The 9,448-nt window shown below is 45.1% G+C and overlaps 1 long non-coding RNA gene across 1 annotated transcript; it reads left to right on the top strand.

The window, feature by feature from the left end:
- The first annotated feature begins 544 nt into the window (after positions 1 to 544).
- Positions 545 to 9,236, top strand: LOC140210226 (uncharacterized). Its single transcript, XR_011889180.1, has 3 exons — positions 545 to 1,103; positions 1,660 to 1,738; positions 8,956 to 9,236. It is a non-coding gene; the product is annotated as an uncharacterized lncRNA (long non-coding RNA).
- The last annotated feature ends 212 nt before the right edge of the window (positions 9,237 to 9,448 follow it).

Raw genomic sequence — 9,448 nt, 5'->3', positions numbered from 1 at the left:
CTCTTCTTTTAGCGAGACTCTCCAGCCGCCCCGAGCAGCGCGCGAGGGAATCACGTCAAACCGCCATCGGGCTCGAGCCGATCCCATGTTTGAAATTGAAAAGCCGGCACACACGCCGCCCCAACTGCCACTTCCTTAACAGAAACCGCGTTAATATTTTTACTTCAAATACATTCTTGTGAACTTACGGCATTGTTTCGATAATGTTTCTTTGTGGGTCGAAACAGAGCTCTTCACAATCATGCTGCACGCATAGCACCTGCCTTTACGCCTTCTGCGAACTGGAGATTGCACATAAAACGTGGCGAAACTAGAGGTGATGTCATCACATGCCACGATATACCATAGACAATGAATTTACCTTTGTTATACTGTAACATAGTTATCAATCTTTAACTTTAACTAGAAAATAGTTACAAACAAATCATTTAAAGCGTAGACCCAACAAAGTCAAATAAATGCCTTAAGGGCAACACAGACTGGAATATTCGATGACGAAAGATATTACGTTCTGCTTCGCGTGCAGACATTTCCTGTGTGGAGGACATGGGTTCCATTCTGAGTCTACCTTCACTGTCACCGGTTACCGCAACTGGACGAAAGCTACAATGGTTTTCAAAACCCACCATGTAAGTGCAGCTCATAAGTTTGCTATGGAGGCACGGGCCGAATTCAGATTGAGAAAACAAGACAGTTCAAGATTGGGAAATATGCTTGACAAAGGACATGCAAAGATTGTCCAAGAAAATCGTGAGTACATGAGAGCTGTGGTTGAGTCTCTAGCAAGGACAGAGAGTGAATGACACAGTGGAATTTCTAGCTCCAATGAGACTTTACTGCGATGCATTTATAAATTTATACAAACTAATTTGCATATCACTGACTCCACCTGTGACATCTGCCTCATGCAAACGGAGTTTCTCTTGCCTCAGATGCCTCAAAAACTCCCTAAGGAATAGCAGCGGCGATGCTCGGAACAGCAACTCGGCCCTGTTGGCCATAAGCAGCCGGAGGACCAAAGAACTTGACATCCAGAAAATCATTGATGCTTTCACCACCAATCACAACAACAGACCGATTGTGCTTCTCTGAAAACATCAACGGTGAGTGCAGTTGATTTTTTAAAAATTTGGGCCAAGTCTAATGCTGATTATTATTATTATTATTTTGTGGTGGATACCCCATAGTCCTTATGCTTCTTGCAAATCCTAAACTATTACATTTACTGCTATTAAGCCTACTGGTTTTGCTTAGACTTCCAAGCAGTGATTCTGTTGATTTTTGTTTTAAATTCAGTAGCCGAATTAATTGAGGTATTGCATGGTCAGAGTACGATTTGTCCAGCTCCTGGTAAAGCCTTGCATCTGTTGTTTGCCTTATTTGACTTTAATAATGGTGTATCCTTTGGCATTTTCTGTCTATGTAATGCGAATAGCAGTGGACATTGTGGGTTAGTGTTGTGTTTTTCAGTTGAAAAGCACGCATTTGACGCTGATTGCGGGATTGGTGTGTGATTCACGTTGTGCGCTGTGGGTCGGATGCTCTGTTGGTTTGTTTGTTTATGCTCTGTGTAGCCCGGGTTGTCTCCGATGCTGGTGACACTGTCACAGTTCACTTCTATATTATATTTATCAATTGCTGTTGCTTGTGAATCAACAGAGGCATTTAAGAAGGCTGAAGAACAGGACCTCAAGGGTGGCGTTCTCAGGACTGCTGCCAGTGCGACGTGACAGTGATGGTAAGAATTGGAGGAGATGGCAGTTGAATGCGTGGCTGAGGAGTTGGTGCAGGGAGCAGGATTTTAGATTTTTAGATCATTGGCATCTCTTCTGGGGAAGGTGGGACCTGCACAGATTGGATGGGTTGCACCTGAACTCGAGGGGGAGCAATATCCTTGCAGGTAGGTTTGCTAGCATGGTTCAGGAGGGTTTAAACTAATTTGCGAGGGGGATGGGACCCAGAGCGATAGAGCAGTGAAAGAAGTGCATGGAGTAAAGCCAGATCTAACATACAGAGAGGCTTTGAGGAAAGAGAAGCAGAATAAACGGTGTAAAGACAGTAAGGCAGAAGGGCTGAAATGTGTGTACCTCAATGCAAGAAGCATCAGGAACAAAGGTGATGAACTGAGAGCTTGGATACATACATGGAATTATGATGTAGTGGCCATTACAGAGACTTGGCTGGCACCAGGGCGGGAATGGATTCTCAATATACCTGGATTTCAGTGCTTTAAAAGGGATAGAGAGGGGGGGAAAGGGGAGGAGGGGTGGCATTACTGGTCAGGGATACTATTACAGCTACAGAAAGGGTGGGTAATGTAGCAGGATCCTCTTTTGAGTCAGTATGGGTGGAAGTCAGGAACAGGAAGGGAGTAGTTACTCTATTGGGGGTATTCTGTAGGCTGTAGTGTCCAGGACGGATTCCTGTCACAGTATGTGGACAGGCTGACTAGGGGGAATGCCATACTAGATCTGGTACTAGGTAATGAACTGGGTCAGGTCACAGATCTCTCAGTGGGTGAGCATCTGGAGGACAGTGACCACCGCATTATCATCAGTGACCTTTAGCATTATCATGGAAAAGGATAGAATCAGAGAGGACAGGAAAATTTTTAATTGGGGAAAGGCAAATTATGAAGCTATAAGGCTAGAACTTGTGGGTGTGAATTGGGATGATGTTTTTGCAGGGAAATGTACTATGAACATGCCGTCGGTGTTGAGAGATCTCTTGCAGGATATTAGGGATAAATTTGTCCTGGTGAGGAAGATAAAGAATGGTAGGGTGAAGGAACCATGGGTGACAAGTGAAGTGGAAAATCTACTCAGGTGGAAGAAGGCAGCATACATGAGGATTAGGAAGCAAGGATCAGATGGGTCTATTGAGGAATATACGGAAGCAAGAAAGGAGCTTAGGAAGGGGCTGAGAAGAGCAAGAAGGGGGCATGAGAAGGCCTTGGTGAGTAGGGTAAAGGAAAACCCCAAGGCATTCTTCAGTTGCGTGAAGAAAAAAAGGATGACAGGAGTGAAGGTAGGACCGATTAGAGATAAAGGTTGTTACGTACCCCGTAACTGGGTTGCCAAACCAGCAGAAATGGATCACTCAGTTGGAGTCTGGATTACTAGAACTAAGAAAGTTTTATTAAAGAAACAAGCAACACAGTAATCGAAAGGATAATAAATGCAACAGTTCAGCAATGATAAACACACATGTGCACAGAATTAAGATAACAGGATCAATCAAGCTCTATCGTTGTCTAGGGGTAAATGACCAATTTCAAAGTGACACAAGGTCCAGTTCAATTTAGTTCAGTTCGCAGTAATCGTTGCCATGGTGATGGACAACGTGGGGGGAGGGAGAGAGAGAACGAGAACGACTGATTATTCAGAATGGTTTCCACTCACAGACCTGCGATATTGCTCACAAGTAGCTTTCGGGCGAGTCCTTTGTGATGTCACCTGAGGTCACCAACTGTGACCCCTCCTCCAGATGCGGTCGATCCTCTGCAGTGAACCCGGCACCCAAGCAAGGGCGGACACACACCGGGTTCCCGCTGATCGTACCTTTCCACCCTGTGCGTTTGTGGCCCGGTACTTCCCACCGACTCGTGAGAGGCGCACCGCTTCCAGGGTCTCGTTACCTCGAGTCTCGTGTGTGTCTTACCTTAGCAAACCTGTCCCTTTTTATCCCCCTGCTGGGGTATCGCCTGTCCATTACTTCAAACAGTTCGGGGTTCAAAGGGGGAGCCGCTCTAGACAGCTCTCTCTCCCGTCCCTTTATTACACATCTCCAGATCGCCTGTCTATCACTTCAAACAGTTCAGGGTTCAAAGGGGGAGCCGATCTTGACAATACCCAGACTGATGGCTCCTTCATTAACACCTCCAAATGCTGCTTCATTGTGTGCCTTATCTCTCCCTCCCCTGAGGACAGGTGGCAGACCAACTACTGATGCCTCTGGTGCTAGCCCAGGCCAGCAAACATCTTAATTTATGTGTATTCTCGTCACAAGGTGGAAAGATGTGCCTGGAGGCTGTGGAAGTGAGCGAGGTCTTCAATGAATACTTCTCTTCGGTATTCACCAGTGAGAGGGAACTTGATAACAGTGAGGACAATATGAGTGAGGTTGATGTTCTGGAGCATGTTGATATTAAGGGAGAGGAGGTGTCGGAGTCTGGTTTTATGAGTCGGATCTTTATGTCCTCGTTGTCCACGGGAATGGTTCCGGAGGATTGGAGGGAGGCGAATGTTGTCCCCTTGTTCAAAAAAGGTAGTAGGGATAGTCCGGGTAAGTACAGACCAGTGAGCCTTACGTCTATGCTGGGAAAGCTGTTGGAAAAGATTCTTAGAGATAGGATCTATGGGCATTTAGAGAATCATGGTCTGATCATGGACAGTCCGCATGGCTTTGTGAAGGGCAGATCATGTCTATCAAGCCCGATAGAGTTCTTTGAGGAGGTGACCAGGCATATAGATGAGGGTCGTGCAGGAGATGAGCTCTATATCGATTTTAGTAAGGCATTTAACAAGGTTCCACACGGTAGGCTTATTCAGAAAGTCAGAAGGCATGGGATCCAGGGAAGTTTGGCCAGATGGATTCAGAATTGGCTTGCTTGCAGAAGGCAGAGGGTGGTGGTGGAGGGAGTACATTCAGATTGGAGGATTATGACTAGTGGTGACTAGTGACTAGTGATCTGTTCTGGGACCTCTACTTTTCGTGATTTTTATTAATGACCTGGATGTGGGGGTAGAAGGGTGCGTTGGCGAGTTTGCAGACGACACAAAGGTTGGTGGTGTTGTAAATAGTGTAGAGGATTGTCGAAGATTGCAGAGAGACATTGATAGGATGCAGAAGTGGGCTGAGAAGTGGCAGATGGAGTTCAATCCAGAGAAGTGTGAGGTGGTACACTTTGGAAGGACAAACTCCAAAGCAGAGTACAAAGTAAATGGCAAGATACTTGGTAGTGTGGAGGAGCAGAGGGATCTGGGGATACATGTCCACAGATCCCTGAAAGTTGCCTCACAGGTGGATAGGGTAGTTAAGAAAGCTTATGGGGTGTTAGCTTTCATAAGTCGAGCGATAGAGTTTAAGAGTCGCAGTGTAATGATGCAGCTCTATAAAACTCTGGTTAGGCCACACTTGGAGTACTGTGTCCAGCTCTGGTCGCCTCACTATAGGAAGGATGTGGAAGCATTGGAAAGGGTACTGAGGAGATTTACCAAGATGCTGCCTGGTTTAGAGAGTATGCATTATGATCAGAGATTAAGTGAGCTAGGGCTTTACTCTTTGGGGAGAAGGAGGATGACAGGAGACATGATAGAGGTGTACAAAATAATAAGAGGAATAGATAGTGTCGATAGCCAGCACCTCTTCCCCAGGGCACCACTGCTCAATACAAGAGGACATGGCTTTAAGGTAAGGGGTGGGAAGTTCAAGGGGGATATTAGAGTAACGTTTTTTAGTCAGAGAGTGGTTGGTGTGTGGAATGCACTGCCTGAGTCAGTAGTGGAGGCAGATATACTAGTGAAGTTAAGGAGACTACTAGACAGGTATATGGAGAAATTTAAGGTGGCGGGGGGGGTGGTTATATGGGAGGCAGGGTTTGAGGGTTGGCACAACATTGTGTGCCGAAGGGCCTGTAATGTGCTGTACTATTCTATGTTCTATGTTCTATTTATAGTAGGCACATAATGCTTGAAACTAGCTTTTGAACGCCACGCGTCTGGCCTTGCGAATACATATTACTATAGGGTACATCCCTCAGCACCATCACTGGATAATTCATCCCCACTGTAGCACCAGCAAGAAAAAATCTCTGGCGCGGCCACTGCCGGAACGCGACTGATATTTTCTGTCCCAACTGTGCTGAGGATGGACATTTCAAGTGAGAGTGTAAAGGACAGAAAAACCTTCGGAAAGTGAACCAACGGTTACTGAAACAGAAGAGGAAGTCAGGAAACTTCAGAGAGACCCAGTAAGGGAATGGCCTGGCGTTTCGGGGGGGGGGGGGGACATTCCAATCAAGGTATCAAGGAACACACCAAAATGTGAAACCCTATTCCTGAAGGCTAGTGGGTCCAAGCTCCAAGGTATCTATACAGATTGATGGTATTTATGCTAGAGCCATACTTGACACAGTTTCTCAGGCTACTATGCTGTACAGATCCGACTACAACTGGTATTTGACGCATTTACCATTGACGCCACTCAATGCCCTGAGCTTTGGGGCCTTAGTACTGATGACTACCCATATGATATTTACTTGTCATTGAAGCTGGAGTTTTTGGATGCAGATGTTGGAGTAGCTGAGGCCCGTGATACATTAGTGCTGGTCTGTCCAGATCTGGTTGAGAAGGGTGAAGCTTCCATTCTAGTGGGAACAAATACTCTGACTGTGAGAAGGCTAGTGGGAGCCTGTAAAGAGAGAATTGGAGAGAGTTTTCTGAAAACCTTGTCCATTCACCCAGTGTTCAGAGCTGTTTTCAGAAAGTGCAAGCCCATACTAGACCAAATGATGAGCAGAAACAAGGAAGTGTGTGGTACACCCATTCCAAACCCATCGTGTTACAGCCTGGAGAAGTAGCTAGAGTGAGGGGAAACCCCAAATTTCCCAGAATGCCTGATGCTGAGGCCCTCCAGTCAGATGTTCCAGAAGACCACAAAGAGGAGTCACGCTTACCTGCTGGGGTACTGGTGAGGCCTGAACTGCAGAAACTGTTGGCTGTACGTTGAAACAAGATGACAGTGATTGTCAAGAACACCTCAGGGAGAGAGGTCACACTCAGGCAGGGGATGCCAATGGCACATCTTTTCCCAGTGATTGTAGTGTCTAGTTTTCCTGTGAGAAAACCAGGAGAGGCACAATCTCCTGGATCAGGAAAGTTGACGGCCAAGTCATTCAACTTCGATGACTCCCCATACTTGAAGAATTTGAAAAGGAGACTAACAGAGAAGACGTTCAAGTTTGAAGATGTCTGTTCTACAGACTAGTTTGATGTGGGAGGTTTCAAGAGTACTCCCCATACCATCCGAGAGATAGAGGACACCCCTTTCAGGGAAGGGTCTCGGTGATTAGCACCAGCAAAGGTGAATGATGTTTGGCAGCATCTGCTAAAACAGAAGGAAACTGGGATTATCACTGAGTCACGAGGTCCCTGTGCGTCACCAATAGTGGTGGTGAGGAAGAAGAGTGAGAAGGTATGAATGAATGTTGAGTATTGGACACTGCACCGACATACAGTCCCTGACCAGTTTGCTGTTCCGTGGATCGAGGATGCGCTGACCTGCATGAGTGGAGTGAAATGGCTCAGTGTGCTGGACCTAAGGAGTAGGTATTGTCAGATATCCATGAGTGAAGCTGACAAGGAGAAGACAGTATTCATATGTCCACTTGGATTCTTTCAATTTGAGAGAATGCCCCAGGGCATATCAGGAGCACTGGCTACTTTCCAATGTGTCATGGAGAAGACTGTTGGGGACATGAACTTGCTTAAGGTACTGGTGTACTTAGATGATCTCTTCCAGGGTGTTCAGGTCCACCCTGGAAGTGCACAAGACGAGGTTCCTGTCGGTGTTAGACCGCTTGAAAGCTGAAGAGTTAAAACTATCACCGGACAAGTACCAATTCTGCAAGACATCTTTTAACTACATCAGGCACGTAGTTGCACAGGATGGAAAAGCTATGGATCCGTCCAAGATAGAAGCAGTGACCACATGGCCAAGATCCAAGAATGTGAGTGCTCTAAGTTCGTTTCTTGAATTCTGTGGGTACTACCGAAGATTCGTGAAGGACTACTCCAAAGTAAGGCACCCTTTGAATCAGCTTCTGTGCAATTACCTTCTGTTGGGGAAAAAAGGGAGAATATGGTAATATCCTTCAGAGCTTTTTGGAGCAAGATGGGATGCAAAATGTGGAGGCCTTCTGGTTGCACAAGGAGCTACTGATTAAAGCACTTGTGTTGGCCTTTGCAAACTCCCAATTGCCATATATACTGCATACAGGTGACAGCCAAGAGAGTTTAGGAGGCGTTCTATATCAGGATCAGGGCACAGGGTTAAAATCTGTTGCTTTTGTTGGTTGGAGTCTGTCACCCTCTGAGCAAACTACCCCATGCACAAATTGGAGTATCTGGCATTGAAGTGGTCTGTGGATGTTAAGTGACCATCTATATGGTACCAAGTTCGAGGTAAGGACTGACAACAATCCATTGGCGTATATTCTGGCCTCAGTGAAATTGGATGCCACAGGCCATTGTTGGTTAGTGGCATTGTCTGCCTAAGTTTTCATTGTTGTTTACATTATGCACTATGGGTTATCTGTAAAACTATTAAATGGCATACGTCATTACGCCACCAAATCACATAGATGATTTGCTTAAAGTAAAAACAAAAATAAATGGACTGCATGGGGAAGAGAAAAAATAAAAAGTCAAGTTACAGTTTCAATAAGAGCACTGATCTGCATGCTGTTGATGAAAAATCTGATAAAGATGAGAGTGACACAGGACTGGGTACCTTGAGATTTATAACATGATAACTAACAATAGACAAGTATTATGGCTTACACCAAAAGTCAACGGCAAATTAATTAAAATGGAATTGGACACTGGCTTGGCTATTTCAGTCATTCCACAAAATGAAGTTGAATAGCATTTCAAAGAAACTAAACAGAAGCCTGCAGATATCCCAACTAAAAATTTATACCACAGAAAAGATGACTCCTGTGGGAATGACATTCATAACAGTGAAATACAACAACTGACAACCACATTGAGCTTATATGAGGTAAAAACAGGAGAGCCAGCATTGTGGGGCTGAAAGTGGTTGAGATCCATCCACCATTTACGTGCAACATCCCCTGTAATAGAGTCAACTGAAAACAGATTAAGAAAGGTACTGTGTGATGGCACAGCTGTCTCCATGAGGTTCAAACAATTGTATCAATACTTTCGGTTGCAGAAAGAAATCTCTGTACGCCATCCTAGACTGTGGAAAAGAAGTCAAGATGTTCTTTCAGCACACACAAAATGCTGGTGAATGCAGCAGGCCAGGCAGCATCTACAGGAAGAAGTACAGTCGACGTTTCGGGCCAAGACCCTTTGCCAGGACTGACAAGATGTTCTTTATTGCCTTTCCAGCATTATAATTAGTGGAGCGTGGTTTCAGTATAGTTGTCCAACTTCTTTCCAAGCAAGGAAACAGACTGAAAATTCCTGAACAGGGGGATCTGAAACTGCTTCTGGGTGACATTCTGATGTTGAGAAGCTGATTTCACTGCACCAAGCCCATCCATCTTATTGAAAGGTGAAAAAGCAATTAAGTAGTAAATGGTTGGACTACTAATGTATGTTCTAAAATTTATGGAAAATTGTTTTTACTGTAATTAAGCAAAGAAAACATTTTATTTGTAGCTTTAAATAGATTGAAATAAGTTTTGCAATTATTTGCCTCT

This window comes from Mobula birostris, chromosome 2 (genome assembly GCF_030028105.1).
Source record: "Mobula birostris isolate sMobBir1 chromosome 2, sMobBir1.hap1, whole genome shotgun sequence".
NCBI classification, from domain to species: domain Eukaryota; kingdom Metazoa; phylum Chordata; class Chondrichthyes; order Myliobatiformes; family Myliobatidae; genus Mobula; species Mobula birostris.
The sequence above is the reverse complement of the archived record's forward strand: the minus strand, read 5'-3'. Positions and strand labels throughout refer to the sequence as shown.